General features: G+C 34.8%; 1 pseudogene; it reads left to right on the plus strand.

The window, feature by feature from the left end:
* The first annotated feature begins 18,200 nt into the window (after positions 1-18,200).
* Positions 18,201-18,486, plus strand: LOC129076006 (mitochondrial import inner membrane translocase subunit TIM14-like; annotated as a pseudogene).
* The last annotated feature ends 5,025 nt before the right edge of the window (positions 18,487-23,511 follow it).

Here is a 23,511-nt window from a genome sequence, read left to right on the forward strand (position 1 = left end):
TACCTTTGAGACACTTCCTCCATCACACAAAATTACTTTCCGAAACAAAGGAACAAAGTAGAACTGGTTTCCCATTGTTTGGGAGTTGTTGATTGTGGATCCAGGAGATCTGGTGACACCCTGTTTAAATAATGTTAGGTGGGAATCTGCAAGCTGGTGTGTGCTGGGTGGAGTAGAGGATATCTTGGTTAATTAATGGTGTGTTTTTTAAACTTTATAATCTGGTATAGATATCACATAATGGACTTTCTATATCTTGTGTTTAATATAATATCCAGCACATATTAAGCACTAATTAAATGATCATTTAGGGAATACAAAGAAAAGCAAGGGGGAGGACTCTATGAGCATGTATGTATTTGACCCTACATTCACTTATCCTTTATGATAGTATTCAGTGTAGGGGAAGATGAAAAGAAAAGAGATTAACCAGAAATTTAAAATATTTTTATTGAGGTAGAATTTACATACAGTCAATTAACACTTCTTAATCGTATAGTCTGTGTTTTGACAAATATAGACACCAGTAAAAACGTTGTCCCAATCAAGATACAGAAAATTTCCATCTTCCTAGTTTTTCATACTCCCTTGCAGACAATCCCTCGCTCCCATCTAAACAGCCACTTGCTTATTTCCAACATCATGAATTAGGTTGCCCGTTCTTGAGCTTCATGTAATTGGAATCATGTGATGTACAAATTTTTGTGTTTGGCTTCTTTTGCTCATCATGTTTTTAAGATTCATGGAGTAGCTTTTCATTGGATGAATATAAACACAGCAACTTGCATTTATGTATTTACGTGTCAATGGACAGTTCCCCTCTCCCATTCTTACGTTTTTGGCTGTTACAAATAAACATGCTGTGAAAATTCTTTTACATATCTCTCCATGGACATGTCTTTTATTTCTCATGGGTAGAAACAGGTGCATGGCTTGCTCATAAATAGTAAGTATATGTTTGAGTTTATAAGAAATTGCCAAAATGTTTTCCAAAATAGTCGTAAGATTTTATACCTCTAACAGCAGCATGTACGAGTTACAGTTGTTCCACATTTTCATAACACTTGGAATTGAAAATGTTGTAATTTTAGCCATCTTAGTGAGTTTTAATTTATGGTTTTAATTTGATTTTCACTGATTACTAGTGATGATGAGCAGCTTCTTAGGTGCTTATTTCCATTATGTAATTTTTTTTTTGTGGAGTGTCTGTTCAAATATTTTGCCCGTTTCTTTGAGTTGTTTGTAACTTTATGAGTTATAAGTCAGGCAACTATTCTTATATAATTCTATAGTAAATATATATTATATATTTTTTTCTGAGTCTGTGGCTTATGTTTTTATTTCTTTAATATTGTCTTTTAAAGAGTAGAAGTTTTTAAATTTGATGAAATCCAATTTATCATTATTTTATACTTTTTTTCTTCTAAGAAATCTTTGCCTAGCCAAGATCTTAAATGCATTCTTCCCTTCTATCCTATTGATTTTGAAATTTCTTGCATATATGAGATATGAGGTAGGATTCATCAATTTCCATGTGGATATCCAGTTTACCAGATAATTTGTTGAAAATTTCCTTTCCCCATTGAATTGATTTATCATTTTGTAAAAAACCCATTAACAGGGGTTGTCTATTTCTAACCCTTTCTTTCATTGATACACTTATTCATTCCTACACATATGTTACCTTTTTGATTGCTCTGGCTTAATAGTAATTTGTAAAATTAATGAGTTTGCTCTTTGAAGACTATTTTGGTTATTTGATATCCTTTGCATTTAATAATTTCATATATGTTTTAGAATCAGCTTATTTTATTTTTACTAGAGGAAGAAAAGAGGGAAAAGAGAAAAAGGAGGAGGGAGGAAACTTGCTGAGATTTTGACTTGAATTGATTTATTTTAGTAGAATTAACATCTTAATAAGGTTGAACCATCCAATTAATACACTGGCATGTTTCTCAGTTTAATTTTTCTTTAGTTTCTCTCAGCACCATTTTATCATTTTTCAGTGTAGTGATCTTAAGTAAATTTTACTAAATATATCCTCTTTTTTATGGCATTATAAATGATCTTGGTTTCTAATTTTCATGATCCAACTGTGCCTAGTTTATAAAAATGCAATAAATGTTTGGGTATTGTCCTTGTGAACTACAGCCTGGAGAAGTTACTTAGTAATTCTACTATTTTGCTTCTTTTCAGAGGGAAGTAGATTTTTAAAATTTACTATGAGCAAAGTTATGTTGTCCATGAAAAAAACATATTTCACATTTCCTTTCAATCTTTACTATTTTTATTTCTTTTACTTACCTTATGGCATGGATGGAAACTCTGTTATAGCATTGTTAGAAGTGGTGGGGACTGAGAAGCCTGCCTGGCTGTCTTAGAAAGCATTTGGTCATTAAGTATGAAGCTAACTGTAGATATTTTTTCATAGATGTCCTTTATCAGGTTGAAGAATTCCCTCATAGTCCTATTTTGTTGAGAATTTTTGTTTTTATCATAAATGAGTCTAGAACTTGATCAAATGCTATTTTTGTACCTATTGAAAGGTCTATACAAATCTTTACCTGTTTCATGGAATTCACCAGTGAAGTCATTTGGGCCAAATGTTTTATTTATAGAAAAGTTTTAAATTGTGAATTTAAATTATTTAATTGGTATAAGGCTATTCAAGATCTCTATTTGTTATTAGATTCATTTTGATAACGTGTTTTAAAAGGAATTTGTTTATATTTTCTGAGTTGTCAAATTTATTAGCATAAAATTATTCCTAATATTTGCTAATAACTCAAAGAATGCCTGTAGTAATTCTTCCTTTTTATTTCTGATATTGACTATTGGCATTTTCTTTCTTTTGTTGTTGCTGCTCTTTATCATAGCTAGAGTTTTATCACTTTTGTTTCTCTTTTCCAAAGATCGGCTTTTAGTTTCCTTGATTTTTTCTATTTTCTATTTTCTCCTTAATAATTTTCTATTCTCATTTAAAAATTTTATCTCTTCTTACTTTGGGTTTAATTTGTTTTTTGTTTTTTGGGGGTTTTTTTTGTTTGTTTTTTGGGTTTTTTTTTTGTTTTTGTTTTTTTTTTTAGCTTCTAAAGGTGGGAACTTGGAGTAAAGATTTTAGACTTTTTTTCTGACCCTATACATTTTCTCTAGGGATCATGTAGAAGCCGTCACTATTCTGCTCAATTATGAAAGCTGCTTTCTCTTTGGGAAGCTGTTCATCAAGTTTGTTTTTTGTTTTTCACAAATGCTACTTTTTCCTAATCCAGCAAAGAAGTGTGATTTTCATTTTGTTTTGATTTCATGGGAGGAAAAGTCTTTGAAACCCTCTGCACCTTTTCTGGTAGTGGAAATCTGTTTAATGGCTTTTTAGAGTAGATATCCTGAACATACTGAGGTTCTACTAATGTGCAGTACAAAAACATTCATATGTTTTTCGCATCTTTCTCCATTATCCTAAATTACCCCTAAGGAAAGTCCTGGCATACTAAATCTGAAAACTTTCAGAAAAAAATTACTTTAAAAAGCAAACTGGTAAATATAAGATATTTAGCATTTAAAGGCAAGAAAACAACTAACCATTTTAATTCTTTTCTTTAAATGAGTTGCTAAGTCATTAAATTCCAAGGAAGGTTATACTATGTCTCTTTCACATTTAAAAAATTTCTGTTTAGAGAAGTTTTTAAATTTTTCTTTAAAAAGTTGAAGAATGAAGGAACATTTTATTCTATCCTTACACTTATTTATCAGATATTACACCTTTTAGTTAAAAAAAAAAATCTTTTCATGAATAACAGCTATTACTTCTAGAACATGTATATTTCAACACATAAAAATTGCCATGGACTACCAAAGGACCACCTTTATTACTGCAGATTAATCATGTCAGATCATCCTGCTGAGAGAAGCTAAAGTCATGCCTGCTTGATGATTTTATTTCAACAGATTTCATTTTCTCTTTCTGACTGCCACTTTACTCCCTGGCAGCATTAGAAAAGGCATGGTAAAGCAGTCCCATTGTGAAGAGAACCAGGTAAAAGCTTTGCTTTGAGGCAAGGCAAGAGCTAATTCACTATTCTGTAGGGACTGATATTCATCTCTCCTTCAATAAAAGATAATGGCTCAATAGGCCCAATGCACTCAGCTATTCAAGAAAGAAGTTGATACTTGGGAACTAGGATTCCATCAAGGATCAATCATAAGTGCTATTACTGCATAGAAAAATATACTTACACCTGCTTGATATAAAATATGACTAAATTTAAAAAACTAATCAATTGGCTTTAGCTTTGTTAATATCACACAGATATTTGAAAATGTGATGGTTTTTGGATGAGGTGCCACTGAATATCACTTTGGGCATTACAGCACATGATATCTGCTGAAAAGAAGATAAATAAATCTCTGGCCTGGAAATCAGCCTTGTATCCCCAAGCTTCTATGGAGAATTAGAAACATTTAAGTGATGTCATTTAAGTAACTCAATGAGTGCTCTTGACTATTTAGTATTCAGACATCCTAATTACACAAAATAAACTTTACCATGTAAGGTGCTTTTCCCAAACACTCCCAAGAGTAAGAGGAATTTCTTTTTTATATGAGTTGTGTGTTAGCTAAAGGCACTGCCATCCTATGTACATCAAGCCGTGCAAACAGAGAGAAAATCATGAGTAGAAAGCAAATGAAATAGCATAAAATTAGGGATAATTAAAGTTCTTGTTAGAGGTAAAGAGCATAGTGGCTTTTGTAAGATTCAATGTGTCAGTTGGGGGTAGTATGCTGTCAGTATGAGTAATGAGTGATCAGTGCAAAAAAGCCCCTAAAATACCTCTCTTCATGTAATTACATACTATTTCTTTAGATGATTCATTTTAGTTAGTTAAAACAGAAATCATAATGTTAAATTGCTTGCAATTTCATGAAGATATAGAAGTTTGAAAATAATTTTGATTTACCAAATACTCTTAATATAAAAATCATATGCTACTGTTTTTATCATTTCAACCCAACAGTATCCACTTTCAGTGGGATGATGTTCTGAATCTAAATGCAAAAAGTTAATTTGTAAAACTGATGAACTGTCTTTATGATGTGATAAATGTAACCATGTTTATAAGGAAGCATGTGGGGTTTTATGTAAAGCTCGTGCATTCAGTAGATACGTATTCATTTAACATCCTATTCCCAAATATTTGACTACTATCTACCATTTAAGTGTTGTAATATATGTTGAATTTTTAAGACTCTACTTGCCCTGAAACAATTTTAGCTTTGGACTAAGCAAATTGAAAGTGCACCATTATGTTTTTCTTCTTTTAAGTCATATGAGTTGTATTACATCTTAAACATCCTTTATGAAAGGTCTCTACCAGGGCTTCAATTGATCAAGAGAAAAATGAGGAGCTTAACCTACATGGTCTCTTATACACCTAGTAGAGTTAATATCCTACGATTGTGTGATAGTAGTCATTGCTCATTACATAGGGTAGAATTAGACATAGTTTCTTTATCTAAGAAAGGTCTCTCCAAAAGTTCTCAGTTTTGCTAGTTTTGTCTCTAGGCATTTATAATCTTTGAGGGATTTAGGAGAATCAGGGACAATTTTATTTTGAAAGATTAAAAATACATTACTCATTCCTTGTAAAGAATGAATTTTGACATTCTGTATAGGATTATTCATTTGAAAAGAGAATCTAAAACCAAGTGGTTTGAAAATGGTAGCTATCAGGCTTCGAGACACATCTTTACTTGTTTGTGAATCCAAGAATAAAGCTAAGCAACTTCACAATTGATTAACAATATCTAATATTTGCCAAGCACAAAATATGTGCCAAGAATTCTAAATGTTTTAATATATGAATTTATGTAATCCTCACAACAATTCTTTGAGGCAGGTATTATAATTATTTTATATCCATTTTACAGATGATTCACAAGAGGTTAAATAACTTGTACAAGCAACTAGTGAGAGATTAAGCTGAAGATTCAGCCCATGGGTTATGGCTCCACAACCTGCATTTATAAACACTATAGTGTTTTTATGGAATTGAACATGTTGAATTGAATACATTGTCAACAATAGTTCAAGGTCATTGACTTTATTTTTTATCACCAAATTCGGTAACATGGACCATACTAGTGGTCTGTGGCAGCTGAGTTCTCTGCTTTAGAAGGTCCTGAGGTAAAATTACCAGGGTATTTCTTTTCCAGGCTCTGATTTATTTATGTACTCATTCAACTATTGACTTTCTGTAATGGGCCACTGGCTGAGTGGACTTGGGCTGCTGTAACAAAAAAACATTGACTTGATGGCTTAAACAATAGATATTTATTGTTCCACAGTTCTGGAGGTTAGAAGTTTAAAATCAAGGTGCCAGGATGGCTGTGTCTGGTGAGAGTCCTCTTCTGACTTGTAGATGGCTGCCTTTTCTCTGTATGCTCATGTGGCAAAGAGATGAAGTTCTGGCACATCTTCCCTCCTTATAAGAGCACTAATCCCATACAAGGGCTCCAACCTCATGTCCTCTTCTAAACTTAATTACTTCCCAAAGGCCTCAACTCCTAATACGATCACATTGAGGTTAAGGGCCTCAACATATGAATTTGGAGGGATTCAGACATTTCATCCATAACAGCCAGACAGTGCTCTAGTCACTGGGGATACAGTAGTGAACCAAGCAGACAAAAAGCCTTGTGCACGTGTAATTTATAGTCTCATGGGGAAGATAGATAATAAGCAAGATTTTAAAAAGTAAAATAAATAGTAAATGCTAAGGGAGCTAAAACACAGGAAAGCTAGAATGTATAGGGTGTTAAAATTTCAAATAGGATGGTTGAGAAAGTCTTCTGAGAAGTTGACTCTATCTTAACAGCCCAAGCTGGGGGTGGGGGGTGGGTGGGGAAGCCCATCCAAAGGGATTGAAGTGGAGCATAGCTGGCCTGTGCAAGACAACAAAGCAGAGAGCCTCAGCTTGGGTGAATTTGAAAGTGCGAGAGGTGAGGTTAGAGAAGTAAAGGAGGCCCAGTTCATGAACATCCTTGTAATTTATCATATTGACCTCAGATTTTATTTGGAATGAAATGAAAGCTATTGGAGGGTTTTGGTGTGGAAAAGTGCCATGATCTCACTTTCATTTTAACAGAATAATTCTGGTTGCTCTGCTGAAAATAAACTGAAGAGGGGAACAAGAGCTAAAGCAGAGAGACCAGTAAGGAGGCTATTACCTGTCAAATTATTAAAAGAGATTAGGCAAATGGGTGCTAATCATGTCTCATCTGAATTGATCAAATGTTTTGTTTACTGCACAGAGAAAAACTGAATGTGATTTTAATGCCAATTTGGGAAGACTTCCAAGAATGTCGGCAAAATGCACAATGCATTAATCTCTTTCAAACTCTTTCAAAGTAGAAAAACAACCCAAATTAGATATAAACTATAAATATACCTAAACTAAACAGTGGCAACAAGGCCATACTTCAAATTCTAAAAGTTATTTGTTCAATAATATACAATTTATGCCTAGCTGAATCACTCCTCAACTCAAACAATATTACCTAATATCCTAATATGACCAAGTTTGGAAGACAGTTGGGAACATCCTGAAGAGTACTAATAAATTCTCTAGCTTTGGGGTCAGTAGTGGGTGATGTTTGTGGACTCAGTCTCATTGCATAGAATAGGAAAGGATCTTATCAACACACAAGGTAAGCATGATCTGTAGTTTAACAAGAAAGGGGGCATGTTGTAGCTATAGGTAGGTCAAAGAAACAAGGGAACCATAGTGTAGAAACATTTGGGATCAAAAAAGGCATCTTTGTCTAGGCTCAATAGCAAAATCCTATGAGCCATAGAGAGTCACATGGGATGAAACTTTTTTAAAGGGGGTATTTGCTTCTGGAAGCCTAGAAATAAAGATCTCATTATGACCTCATATCTATTTACCTAGACCTGCCAAGAGGGAAAGGAAATCAATAAATCTGTAGGAAAAGCTGACAAGAAATTGGCTGCCTAATGCCCTGTTTCCCTTTGTAACCACCCCTTCAAACAGCTGAATGAGCTGAACAATTGGACAAAGGATAAAATCATTAATAACATTGAGCTTTCCAATTTAATATATTGAAGCAATGCCATTTTAAGAGGTAGGAAAGTCAAAGAGAATCTCTGCACAATATTTAGGGGCACATATTGGCCTCAGTAAGCTATTTATATTGAAGGCAAAATTAAAAATACATGCAGCACTAAGCTGATATGCAAGCACTCCATCAAAATGAAAGATGATAATATTCTGCGCAAACCCAGATAGATAAGTATGGGTTTTGGAATTTTCAAAAAGAATTGCTTTACACTCTCAGGAAAAGACATCATAGGTAAGATACAAAATATGAAGTAAATTATCATTTGGAAAAAGAGCTACCAGAATTAATAAAATAGATAATTTCAAAAAACATATTGAAAAAATACAAAATTATACTATTAGAATTCATTCCATGGCATGCCAGACAGACTTCAGGAATATGAGTAAGTACTGAGAAAAAGAGAAAAGAAATGAAGAATATCATCAAAGCAAAAATTGTATTAGACAAACAGGACTTTATTAAAAGCTGTTACCATAGGGAAGAAAGATCAAAATAAAGTCTGAACTGAACTCTGCTGAAAAAACGGATCAGGAGAGTTTTTAAGTGTTTGAAAATGAGGATCAGGAGAGTTGAAGTGTGGAGGGATCATAAAACTCCTTTTTTCATATCTTCATGACAAAAGATAGTTTTACATCTAGGAGTGAGGCAAATAAGGCCCTTCCCTTCCCACAGAAACTAAGAGATACAGTAGTTGCTCCCTTGATGGTTACATTGCAAAGGGATGGCTCTCCAGGTTCTGGGGAAAAATAGTCCTAGCTTATAAACCAGCAAAAAGATTTAAATCTCAAAAGAAAAGAGAAACAACTTATGTTGATAACTTTTCTAAATTAAGTGCTCTCAGGAAAAGGAGGGGAGGGACCTTTGGGGTTAGGTCATTTGGATTTTGTAAGGCAGGTGAGAGGGAGGTCAGAAGAAGGGAAAAGCCTGCCTAAAGTTTAGTCAGACTGAGGAAAAGGTTAAAGTTGTCTTGGTCAATGGAGATTATAATATGGTTGATAGAGAAGGCCAGGCAATGAAGAGCCAATCCACAGGTAAGTACAGGGTGCGGCAAGAGAAGGTTTACTGTTGTTGGTACAGAAAATCATACAAATAAATAACAAATAATAATGTGAGAATAAACTGTATTTTTCATCCTCACAACTGTAAAGCTTCTTTTGTCTTACCATACATAGAAAATACTTTCAAAGATATAGGAAAGGAAAAAAAGGTTTATTTCTGAAATAAATCAACACCTGGATCAATACATATTCAGATCATTTTCTAGAACAATTTAATACCTAGGCTTATCTTGATGAAATAAATCAACTATGAGGATAAAAAAAAAATCTCCTAAGTTCCAGGGGGGTAAAACCATAACACAATTTCAAAGGGGGAGAGGTATTTAGCCAGACTACCTTTAGACTTCAGGGATGAACAAGTTTGATCCAATGTCATTTGAGTATTTTCAGAGACTGGTCAGATTGCAGAGAGCAATAAATTTTAAGCTAAGAAACTTTGTCTTTATTTTAGTTGATCTTTTGCAGCTTATTGAGGTAAAATGATATCCAAAGGACTGCACGTATTGTTATGTGATCAATTTATATATATATAATCTCCACGAAACGATCACCATAGTTAAAATAACAAACATTTCTGCAAATTCCTAGGGTTCCCTAGTGCTCTTCTTTAATATGGCACTTCCACCACCCCAGCCCCAAACAACCACTGACCTACCTTCTGTCATTATATGTTAATTTGAATTTTCTATAATTTTACATAAATGGAATTATACTTTATACACATTTGTATGGGGGAAGAGAATGTGGCTTTTTTTTCACTTAACATATTTGCTTTGAAATCTTATATGAATCAATTTTTTTAAAAAAATTACTGAGGAATATCCTATTGTGTGATTCTACCACTGTTTGATTTATCTATTCATTGTCATTTGGGTTGTTTCTAGTTTTTAGTTAAAAGCTTTGAACTTTTAATAAAGAGTTCCAAACAAATAAGTCTCCTATGAACATTTAGGTACAAGCAAGTCTTCGTATGGAAAGACTTTAATTTCTTTACAGTAAATACCTAGAAGTGGAAATGCATTGTCATAAGGTAGTTTTAAGTTTAAATTTGAAAGACTGTTCGCAACAGCAGTCTCTGAGAGTTCCAGTTGCTCTATATCCACAAATACAAACACCTGTGACACTATTCTTTTTAATTCTAGCAATACACGAGGGTGTTCAATGGTATCACATTGTGCTGGAAATTGCACTTCACTGATGACTAATGGTCTTAAACATTTTTCTTGTGCTTTCTTGCCATTTGTAAATTTTCTTTGACGAAGTGTCCAAATCTTCTGTCTATTTATTTTTAAAATTGGAATGTGTGTCTATTTATTGAGTTGTAGGAGTTCTTTTAATATTCTGAATTCAAATTCTTCACCAGTTATATGCTTGTCACTATCTTCTCATTGTCTGAATTATTGCCTTTTATTTGTCTTAACAATGGGTAGTGAAGAGTTAGGAGTTTGTAATTTTGAAAAAGTCCCATTTTTCAGTCGCTTATGACTTATTTTAATGTTTTCTTTTAAGAAAACTTTTCTTAATATAAAACTACAAAATTTTTCTCCAGTGTTTTCCAACAGAAGCATTATAGTGTTAACATTTATATTTAGATCTATGTATGACCCATTTCAAATAAATTATTACATATGGTATAAGGTAAAGGCCCAAGTTTATTATTTTGTATATAGATGATCAGTTGTTCCAGTTCTGTTTTTTGAAAAGATTATTCTTTATTGAAGATTGTCTTTGCACTTTGTCAAAATCAATTGGCAATGTATAGAAGGATCTTTTTCTAGACTCTCCATTCTGTTTTGTTGTTTTCTTATCAATTTTTATGTACCAGTTCTATGTTGTCTAGATTACTGTGGCTTAATAGTGAATCTTGAGAACTGGTAATATAACTCCTCAAACTCTGTTCTTCTCTTTGAAAACTGTTTGTTCCAGGACATTTGCATTGCCACAAAAATGTTAGAATCAGCATTCTATTGACTTCTATCCAAAATAACCTTCTGATATTCTGATGGGGATTGTGTTCAAATGTACATTAAATGGTGGAGAATCAACCTCACAAAAATAATGGGTCTTTCTTTCTGGGGTAATGGTATGTGCCTGCAATTTTAGTATTTTAAATTCTCTCAGTAATGTTTTATATTTTTATTATAAGAGAAATACAAAATTTTATCAAACTTATCCATTAGTATTTGATTTTAATGCTATTAGTTATATATTTTTTTAAGATTTTATTCATTTATCTTTAGGGAGAGGGAAAGGAAGAGAGAAAGAGAGGGAGAAAAACATCAACGTGTGGTTGCCTCTTGCATGTCGCTGACCCACAACCCAAGTATGTGCCCTGACTGGGAATCAAACCAGTGACCCTTTGGTTCACAGGCCGTCACTCAATCCACTGAGTTACACTAGCCAGGGCACTATTAGTTATATTTTAATTACATTAGTTGTAAAATTTAAATTATCAATTTTTTGTTATTAATACATATAAAGAAAACAAATGTTTTATATTGACTTATACCTCATAACTTTGTTTTTTAATAAATTTCTTATACATTCCTTTTTCTAGCTTTATTGAAGTATAGTTGACACTTAAAAATTGTATGTATTTAAGTTGTATAACTTGATGATTTGATTTATGTGTACATTTTGAAATGTTCACCACAATCTGTCTTTATTTTATGTCAGCTTGTCCCAAACAGATATTCCAAACTCAATGCTACATACTCTCTCACCCCCACTTTGAAGATTCATTTTACATATTAGCACATGAAAGTATTAAGAAGTTTCACACAAACATGTAGCTTTTTAAAACATTTCCTATACATATTTGACTGCAAAAACTTATTTAAGGAACAACTTTTAATGTTGCCCAAACTATAGTAATAGTCCCTAAAATTGCCGCCTTAAGTCATTTGATCAAAAGATTGGCATCAATAAACAGGTGCTTGGGGGAGATGAACACAGTTGCTGTGAATAGAATGGTTTGGAAGCCAGGAGAGCTTACCAACTAGAAGGCCATTGAAACAGTGATTGCAGTGAGCCCGACAGGAGGCGATGAGAGCCCAGAGAGTTGTAAAGAAAGAATTGATGAAATGCCATGCTGACTTTCCTTGGCCTGAAATGCCCTGTTATCTCCTTCTAACATGGATTCTAAAGAATTGCTTTTGTTTGAATAACTACAATAGCAAGGAGAATACGGTGTTTATATTTATTTACTACTTGATAAATTATAATCATTGTTTTCCCCTTGTTTCTGAAATCTTCTCACCTTCCTTACTTGGGTTGATACGCAACTTATTACCAATAGATTACCTACTTAAAATGGGTATAATTTATGAATGAAAATCAGTGTTGTAAGCTTCACTTCTATATACCATCCCTAAAAAAAAATTAGTTTGTTTTATAACCTGGGCAAATCCCACTCCTCACAAAAAATTCATAAACCATGCCCTCCTATATTAACTCTCTAATCTCTCAATTAATTTGGAATTTTTTTAATTATAGTTCTCTAATATATCCTATCTTAATTTGTCATATATATGTGACAAATTAATGATAAAAGAATGAATATATATATATATATATATATATTCATCTTCCTACTCATCTTTATTGTAACTGTATTCCATGGAAGGAATCTTCTCTTAGATGATGGCTTGGCACCCCCTTAGTACCACCTGTGGACCTATTGCACTAGGTACAAGATAAGTAGTAATTGATTAGTTTTTAATATTCTACTTTCCTTGATTTTCTATTTGATAATGAAGCTATAAATTTCTAATAAAATGTTTTGTGTATAAGGAAAGAAATGGAATGGAATAGAATACTTTCTTATGGAAAGGTAAACTTTTTAGTGTCTAAAAATGTAAACTTTAAAGGGAATATATGCGTACAGTTAAATTAGTAGGAAATTATATTTGTGAACTTCTTTTAAATTCATTATATCTTAATGTCAAATAAGATAACAGAGAATAGCCCTGGCTTGGTAGCTCAGTTAATTGGAGCATCATCTTGTACACCAAAAAGGTGTGGATTTGATTCTGGTCAGGGCACATGCCTAGGTTGTGGGTTCAGTCCCCAGTTGGGGCATATACAGGAGGCAAATGATAAATGTTTATCTCTTAAATCAATAATGTTTCTCTCTTTCTCTGTCTCTCTTTAAAATCAATAAACATATCCTTGGGTGAAACTTAAAAAAAAAAAAGATAACTGAGAAAATAGACAAAGCTATTCAGCAATAGAGCTTGTTTAGAGGTGAAAGGTTTATATACTTCATTTTCTTCAAGCAGGCAGAAGTCAATTCAAACCAAGAATTTAAGTTGCCTGCCTACACTTTAAAAAAATCAGTTGCTATGGGAAAGGTACAGGTTCTAATAGCATTTTATTAGATTTTTACTTATAAAGAGTAGATTGAAATGAAAATATCTCATTGGTTTAGTGATGGGATATTAGCTCCGGAGTCAATGGAGTCAGTGAAACTTGGTTTGAATCACAGCTTTTGTTTTGCTAATGATCTTAGGAAAATCATTCTATAACTGTCTATGAATGTCTTCATTTTTTATAATAATAACGTTTTCCCAGAAGGATTGCTCTGAGGCCTATGAGAAAACAGTTGTAAGTCATTATAAACTGTAAAGCCAATAGATTTCTTTCTTTTTTTTTTTTTTTTTTGTATAATTCATTGTAAGGTATTGGGGGATGTTGAAGCAAAATTACTTTTGGTAAGCAGAAATAGAACATCTAAATTAATTTCAGGACCATTAGTTTTAGATATATTTAAGACAATAAAATTTCAACTTCGCTGAATTGTTTACTTCATGTTGAGAGGAAATATCATAGGCCCCATAATGACTTTAATTGAATTTTCGGGGGGGGGGGAGGGGAAGTGTTTTGCATAGTCCAAAGCCACAAAATTTCCTCCCTATGTTTTTTTTGGAAATTTTAAAGATCTAGGTTTTACATTTAGGTCTCTATTCCATCTTGAGGAATATAGATGCAAGATGTGGATTGAAATTCATTCTATTGCATATAAATAATCAGCTGTTCCAATGTGATTTATTGAAACAGCCATCTCATCTCCACTGAATTGATTTTGTACCTTTATTGACAACTGATGGCCCATATATATGAGGGACTATTCCTGACCTTCCATTTTGTTTCATGAATCTATTTATCTTTACCCAAATATCACATTGTCTTTTTTATTGTATTTTTACAAAAAGGTCAGGTTAGTACTCCAATTATTTCAAACTTGCTTGCTATTTATTTTATGAATTTCTTTCTTTGTTCTTTGAATTTCTATATAATTTTTAAAATTATATAACTTTAAAATGAATCCAAATATTACCTCTTCAGTTTTTATTAGTGTTGAGATCAGTTTAGGGAGAAGTGGCATCTTTAAAGTACTGAATCATTTTTTCAAAATTAAATTTATTGGGGTGACACTGGTTAATAAAATTACATAGGTTTCAAGTGTACACTTCTGTGATACATGATCTGTATACTGCATTGTGTGCCCCCCAAATAAAGCCAAATCATCTTTCGTCACCATATATTTGTCCCCCTTTACCATTTACTAAGCCCCTCAGCCCCCTTCCCTCTGGTAACCACTATACCATTGTCTGTGTCTATGAATTTCAGTTTTATGTCCCAATATGAGTGAAATCATATAGTTCTTAGCATTTTCGCACTAACTTACTCGTTTTAGCATGATATTCTTAAGGTTCATCCATGTTGTCACAACTGACACTGTTTCATCTCTTCTTATGGCTGAGTAGTATTCCATAGTATATATGTACTATATATTCTTTATCCTGTCCTTTAGCGAAGGACACTTTGGTTATTTCCATATCTTGGCCACTGTGAATAATGCTGATGGACACAGGGATGCATATATCTTTGTGAATAAATCTTTTCAAGTTTTTCTAATAGATACTCAAGAGAGCTGTTTTTGGGTTATATGGTAACTGTAGTCTTATTTTTTGAGGAACCTCCATGCTGTTTTCTGTAGTGGCTATACTAGTTTATATTCCCATCACCAGTGAATGAGAGTTCCTTTTTCTCCACACCCTCTCCAACACTTGTTATTATTGTCTTGTTTATAATAGACATTCTTACAGGTATGAGGTGGTATCTCATTGTAGTTTTGATTTGCATTTCCCTTATAGCTAGTGAAGTTGAACATCTTTTCATATACCTGTTGGCCATTTGTATGTCTTGGGAGAAGTGTCTGTTCAGGTCACCTGCCCATTTTTTTTTTTTTATTGTTTGATGTTGAGTTGAATGAGATCTTTATATATTTTGGATAGTAATCCCTTGTTGGAGCTGTTCGCAAATATCCCACCTCTTCTCCTGGGGTTCTGCTGAGATGACTGATTAAATCCTTAAGTAGCATCCATGATTTCTTTATCAAATGATTTTCCAGCCACATCCTAGTTTTTCTCTCCAGAACACACTTCCCCCTGGGAAATATTTCAATCTTCAAGTTCTTATTCCTTTTTCCTTAATAATTCCTTCCATTTATTTCTCGCCTCTCACATTTTACTATGTTCAGGAAAGAAATCAGGCTGCAGTTTAACACTGTACTTAGAAATATCCTCAGCTACATATCCAAGAAGTTAAAAGTATATCATGTGTATCATTTTAACTCCTTTTCACAAAACACTGAACATTTCAGCCAAGTACTTTCCTACTTTTAAACAAGGATTGGTTTTCCTTCAGTATCTGATAATTTGTTCTTCATTTTCATCTGAGTCATCACATATTCCTACCAATATTCTTTAAAGCGATCTAGGCTTTTTTCAACATGCACTTCAAAACTCTTCCAACCTCTGCCCATTACCCAGTTCCAAAGACCCATTCACATTTTTAGATATTTTTTCCAGAAGTGCCCAACTGTTTGTTACTCAAATCTGTATTAGTCAGGGTTCTCATGTGTGCACGCAAAAAAAGAGATTTAGTACAAGGAATCATAGAGGCTGGCAAGTCAAAATTCTGCATTTAAGCTGATAGATTCACTCAAGCCCCAAGAAAACTAATGGTGGAGATGGAGTCTGAAGGCCGTCTGCTGAATTCAGTCTTGCTCAGAGAGCTTAGTCTTTTGTTCTCATCAAGGCCTTCAAGTGATTGAACAAGACCCACCCACATTATAGAGAGCAATCTGCTTTACCTAAGATTCATCAATTTAAATGTTAACCTCATCCAAAATTCCCTCAGTCTGACACACAAAGTTACCATCTCAAGGTGAGATTAGTTCGGTATCTTGATTGTAGTTATACTGCCACGGGTATATACAAATGTCATAACTTACCAAATGGTATACTTTAAATATTTGCAGTGTATGTTATGTCAAATATACTCAATAAAGCTATTAAAATGTTACTGAGAAAAAAAAAGATAAGACTACTTTTATATGCATATGTAACAATCATATAATGTATTGATCAAGGTCTATCTCAGGTGATTCTTGTTTTTGGGAAAGCAATCAAATACTCTGATGGCAAGCAAAATTAATCAGAAACAGGTGTATAATAAGTTTCCATATCATCAACAAACAGAGCCACCTAACGAGCAGGAGCATAATACAAGAGAAGGTCAGCATGTTTGCATCTAGCTTTGTATTCACTTTTTGTCAAATGGCATTATTATCAAAAGAAACATCTGAAATCCAACCAACAAAATTAAGAAATGGTAAACTATTAGCTCATAGTGGTAGGTCTTTAATTAAACCTGTGAGTTCATTTACTATGCTAATCCAAAGTCTTGCAAAATTGTGTTTTGTGTCTGGATAGTTTTTATTTAGTTTGCACAACTGGTGATTTTATATAATAACTTTCTAACAAGAGGTAGCAAAATAAATATGGAGAGAAGGTAACATCAAGTACCACAGATCAAAATACAATGCAAAATAGAGTCAGTGAATATCTTTGAGAATGTAGTTGTCATTTTCTGTGATATTTTAAAAATTCACAAATGGCATTTTTTCCCAAGCTGTTTTACATAGGAGCTCCTCCTGTGGTTTATTACTCAACTTAGCCATATACTTCCCAACTGTTAGGAAGCCTTTGATTTTCCTCAAATGGCAGATCAGAATTATATAGTGCAATAAATAGTCAGGACGCACTGATATATTCTTAAGGATTCAATTAATAAATGAAATAAATTTAGAAAATAATTCATAATTTGGGGAGCTCTCTGCATCTGACTCCAAACAATAAATGTGATTTCCTATACATGCTCTAATCTTTTCTTTCAACAGTCTATTTTTAGATCTAAGGTAAGACTGTAAACGTGTTAGTATTTAAGTCACACACCTTCCTGGTAAGGGAAATAAGGGATTATACTGTTCTTTATAAACAGAAGCTGTCATTCGTATAGAAAAGCAAAAAATAATGTGAAGGAGATATAATGCATTTTATTAATAAAGAAGCACAAAACACTTAGCCTCCTCTTCTTTTGTAGACTCTACCTACTTTGCTTTTAAAATGTCATCTGTATTTATCAGAACACATGGTTCTTGACATTTAAGCTTTTCTTAAAAAATCGAATTGTAATTGAAGCTTTGACAACAGGAACTAATTATCGAGGAACTGAAGAGTAACTTTTTTTTTCCAAGCAGCAGGCTATAGTAAAAGTGAGAATTATTGGTTATTCGTAATATTCTGTAGCTAAGAACTTTTATCATGATGTAGTTAAGTCTTTCTTAAAGCACTTATTAGTTCTTAGAAGTTTCCAAGGAAAGTTTCAGGAATTAAGCTAAACTTATTAGACAAGTTATTCTGTTTTTCTGTCTTTCCAAGTCATCTATTTACATCGTACTGAGAAATCATTTAAAAAATCTTTTATAAAATAAAAAGCCTCTAGGGTGCCTGTGTCTTTCATCCCTGACAGTGGTAGCAGCCTTGCTTTCTGGAGGAGGCGTGGAGCTGGTTGCCGGGCCCTGGGCTGGGATGAGCTGTGTTCTCAGCAGAGGCAGGGGAGCTGAGCCGGAGTAATGGCAGTTATGTGTTGCAAGCCATGAAGCATATGTAGCCTCAAGTCAAACAAGCTTTTCAAAGTCTACCAAAATCTGCCTTTAGTGTTGGTTATGACAGAGGTAGGTTTGAACCCAAAATGACAAAATGGGAAGCAGCATTAATACTAGGTCCCTACTGACAATAAAGGAAAAATATGAGATTCTCATTGATGAATTATGCTTTTAAATCACCCAGACAAGAGAGGACCTCCTCATATAGCAGCCAAAACCAATGAAGCTAAAGATTTACTAGAGGGTCAAGCTAAAAAAAATGAAGTAAGTGTATGATGAATTTCAAGTTCTTATTAGTTATGTATACAAGTACCAGCTTTTTATAAAATGTCCCAAAGCTACAAATTTTAAAAATGATTTAGCACAAACTAAGTAAAAGCCTTGATGTATTTGTTTAAATTGGAGGATTTTAAGTCAGATTATAGAATGTTTAGTGATAACTGCTCAATAGTTACAGATAAATACATATCATTTGAATAGGAATATTATTCATTACTTGTTTAGCACATAACTTGGTACCTTCTTCATAGCAAAGTAAACAGGAAAGTCTCTGCACTCAAGGAACCCCAGTCTGATGGTACACGGATAAACTAGGAATGACAATACACTATGATATCCCTAACTGGTGTGCTGCGGTTGGGCGTCATCCAGCAAACTGAAAAGTCACCGGTTGGATTCCCAGTCAGAGCACGTGCCTGGGTGGTGGGACAGGTTCCCAGATGGGTGTGTGGGAGAAGCAACCCATCAATGTTTCTCTTACACATCGAGGTTTTGCTCCCTCTCTTTCTCCCTCCCCCCTCCAAAAATAAATTAAAAAATATTTAAAAAAAATACTATGTGATAAAAAATATTATGATGGAATTAGCGTATGTTGTTATAGCAGACCCACTTTTATTAAAAGCAAACTTTTAATAAAAAATAATGGATTTATCAAGAATCATGAAGACTCTGAGATTTTATCCTCCTTCAAGGTAACAAGGTAGCCTACCAGTTTTATAAACATGTATGTATAAGACAGAAGACAATTTACTTCTCATAACAATAGCAGGAGATGGTATAATTTTTTAACATTATATTTCATTGACTACGCCATTACAGTTGTCCTGATTTTCCCCGCTTTGCCCTCTTCCACCCGGTGCCCCCCACTCCCTCAGGCAGTCCCCTCACAATTTTTCATGTCCATGGGTCATGAATATAAGTTCTTGGGCTATTCCATTTCCTGTACTGTACTTTACATCCCCATGGCTATTCTGTAACTACTTATTTATACTTCTTAATCCTCTTACCTCTTCTCCCATTCTCCCCCTACCCCCTCTTTCTGGCAACCTTAGGAAACTAACTTCTTTTCTCTTGCTTATGAGATTCTCTCTTTATCTTTAACCTTTGGCCTTTTAATAATGATGTGTCTTGGAGGGGGCCTCTTTGCATCCGTCATGATATCATTATTTTTTCAGATAGATTTCCAATTTATTTCTCTTTCTCTTCTCCTTCTGGCATCCCTATGAGGCGAATGTTGGACCTCTTAAAGTTGTCCCAGAGGCTACTTACACGATGCTCATTTCTTTGGATTCTTTTTTCATCTTGTTGTTCTGATTGCTTGTTTTTTCCTTCCATATATTCCAAATCATAGATTTGATTCTCAGCTTCATCCATTCTACTGTTGTTTCCTTGTAAACTGTTCTTTATTTTACTTAGTTTTTCCTTTGTTTCTGACTGGGTCTTTTTTATGCTCTTGAGGTCCTCACTAAGTTCCTTGAGCATCCTTATCACAGTGTTTTGAACTCTGCAGCAGATGAATTGCTTATCTCCATTTTTTTAGTTCTTTTTCTGGAGTTTTGATCTGTTCTTTCATTTGGGCCATGTTTCTTTATCTGCTCATTTTGGTAGTTGCCCTGTGTTTGTTTCTATGTATATTAGGTAGGGCTTCCACAGCTCTCTGTCTTGGTAGTGTGACCTAATGCAGTAAGTGTCCTATATGGTCCAGTGGCACAGCCTCCCCTATCACCCAAGCTGGGTACTTGAGGTGAGCCCTTTGTGTGGGCTGCGTACACCCTCCTCTTGAAGTTGAGCCTTGGTTGCTGTTAGCAGATCAATGGGAGGGATTTACCCAGGTCAGTCAGCTATAAGGACCGGCTGTGACCAGTGACCACCAACCTCTGCCCTCCATGGAGGATCAGCTGTGCAGGGTCAGGGTGGATGGAGGTGCTCTGATATGGTCTGTAGCTGTCCACTGGGTGAGCAGGCCTAGGGTTTTCCCCAGATGGTGCAGGCCAAGGTCAGCACCCCTGTGTTTTACATGGGGCCACCCTGCATGGGCTATGCAGCCATCTGAGGTGGCTGCTACTTGGACTGGGCTTGAAGTTTCCCAGATGAAGCCAAGCTGTAATTCTAATCTGGCTCCTGCTAGGGCTCCCTGAAGCCAGCTGTTGCTTGTTTGATAGGATTTAGGAGCAAAGACCAGCCATTCTTATGGAAAAAGCAGCTTGGGTTGGTCTGTAAATTGGATTGGGTAGAGCTTCTGTAGATCTCCAAGGTGGGTCATGTTAGCCAGGTTGATGGAGTCTCAGATGTGGCAGTAGCCTACAGGCTCTGTGAGGGGAGAGTTCAACAAAGGTACAATGGCCTCTGCTTGCCCAGATGACACTTCATTTCTTCCCTGTGCACTACCGGTGACCCCCAAGCTGCCACCCTGGCACTGGAGCTCAGAGGGAGCAAGTCTGTGTACGTGAGTCCATGTGTGGTTTCCCCATGAGAAACTGCTTAGGGCTCCAGCAGCCTCCTCCACCAACTCAATCTCCATTGGTTTTTATAGCCAGGAGTTGTGGGGACTTATCTTCCCATGACTGGAATCCTAGGCTGGGGGGCCTGGTGTGGGTCTGGGGTTCAGCGCTCTCAGGATATCCCTCCTGAATTTTTATCCATGTGGGTGTGGGGCCACCCCATTCTGCATCTGTGCCTCCCCTACCAGTCTGGATGGATGCAGTTGCTTCAACTCCGTAGTTGTTAGACTTCCGCTGTACTTGATTTCACAGTTGTCAGACTTCCATTCAACTTAGTTTCTGATGTTCCTAAGTAATGGTGGTTCTATATTTTAGCTGTAATTTTGATGTGGTTGTGCAAAAAGGCGAGCCATGTCTGCTTGTGTCACCATTTGACTGGAAACCCCAGAGTATAATTTTCACTTTGGTTACCTAAGCCTTGGTTTTCACTGGGTAACATGAAGAGGGTTGTTGCCTGCATACATAATGGGTTGAATGACAGAAAAGGACCTGTGAGCTTGGGGAACTCAAATACTTTGTGATGGGCAGTAAGTGTGCCTGACCTTTGCTCTGCAAGGAGAAACTATTTTATCTTTTAAGGTTGTTTGTTACTCTGGAAAAGATAGTGCAAAAAAAGGGTGGGGTCAGTGCCTTTGATCTCAAGACATGCAAAAACATGAAAAAACCATGGGCAGTTGTCTTCCGGTACTATTTCTTATGCAGGTATCTTTCCTCTAAACAGTAAACTCCTCTAATGGGTATTGATCATATGACTGACATGAACTTTTTTTTAAAAGGCTCAGTTTATAGCGGCCTATGAAGTTAAACTAATTTATTTACCATTATTTAAGCATTTTATATAAAAACCTTCTTATTCCTACCGCAAGGAAAATTCTATTGGCCTGAACAGTACATAATCTGGTAATCTATCTTTGGTTTAATAATTCTGGTTTCTATTACAAAGTTTATTTCTTAAGAAATCCAGTTAATTTCTTTCTCATTGAAATTCTTATTAATGCTCATTTTTGTGTTGGAATGCTGAGATTCTAAGATTAAAAGTGGTTAGCTGTAGTTACAACATCGTATGGAAAAGGATCCATTAAAATAATCTACAATCATTTATCCCTCTGTTGATGAACTGCACTTCTTAAAGGATCTGCTAAAATACTTTAAGCTGATTAAGGTATCTTAAAATTAGACCTTCAGGAGAATATTTTATTATTTTTACAATAAAGCTGAGCAGCAGCTATACACTGAGAAAATACGTAATGAAAAAAGGATATAGTAAAACCAAGCACCTTTTAATGTACAGTAACCACCCCTGCTTATCTGCAGGGTTTATGTTCCAAGACCCCCAGTGAATGCCTGAAACTGTGGATAGTACAAATCCTGTATATATTACATTTTTCTCCTGTACATACATACCTATGATAAAGTTTAACTGATAAATTAGGAAAGGTAAGAGATTAATAATAGAAACTAATAACAAACTAGAACAATTATAACAGTATACTGTAATAAAAGTTATGTGAATGGCTTTGAGTCCAAAGATGACATGAACACAAGCACTGCAGTACCAGGACCGTCATTCCCATAACTGAGACAGCTGCTAACTGACTGACGAGTGCATAACATAATAGCGCAGAAATGCTAGGCAAAGGGATGAGTCACTTCCCCAGGTGGAAGAGATCGGGACAGCATGATGGTTCATCACACTACTCTAGAATGGCAAGCAATTTAAAACTTATCAATTGTTTATTTCTGCATTTTTTCACTTACTATTTTTGGACTGCTATTGACTGTATGTAACAGAAACTATGGAAAGCAAAAGCATGAATAAGGACGGACTAGTGTAAATACAAATAAAAAGGTGTGAGTAAAAGCTAAACTAGTCCTGGCTGGTGTGGCTCAGTGGATTGAAGGCCAGACTGCTAAACCAAAGGGTCAGCTGTTCAATTCCCAGTCAGGGCACATGCCTCGGTTGCAGGACAGGTCCCCAGTAGGGGGCGCGCAAGAGGCAACCGCACACTGATGTTTCTCTCCCTCTTTTTCTCCCTCCCTTCCCCTCTCTAAAAATAAATAAATAAAGTCTTTTTTTTTTTTTAATCTAAACTAGACAAAAGGTGAAAACAAGCAGCCAATATTTGGTATTTTGGGACACTCACATAGTATGATTTAACACCATGCTAAGGATGAGGCAGTTAGCCTTTGTTTTAGATAGCTACATGATATCTTGCTTCTAAACTATGGATAGATGTCATTCTTTTCCTAAGTTTTGTGGTCTAATACTCAGTGTTCTCCTGCCTTAGTCTTTTCCATGGAAAATGGGATCAGTCACTAAGAATCATCAGGAATTTTAGCCCTAAGATATAACGTTATCATTAGGGAGTGGTTCCAAGCCAAGCACTCCAATGGGCAGGTGAGTATCAGGGGAACAACTTCCTATGGGATGCTTGTTCAGATCCTCTGCCCAGTTAGTACGGTCTTTATTGGATGGACTTAAAATGACTCAGTTGCATATGCTGTTGTGATTTTCAAATGA

The sequence above is a fragment of the Pteronotus mesoamericanus genome, unplaced genomic scaffold, assembly GCF_021234165.1.
Source record: "Pteronotus mesoamericanus isolate MK-2021 breed Mesoamerican mustached bat unplaced genomic scaffold, CSHL_Meso_final contig_56, whole genome shotgun sequence".
Lineage (NCBI taxonomy): Eukaryota > Metazoa > Chordata > Mammalia > Chiroptera > Mormoopidae > Pteronotus > Pteronotus mesoamericanus.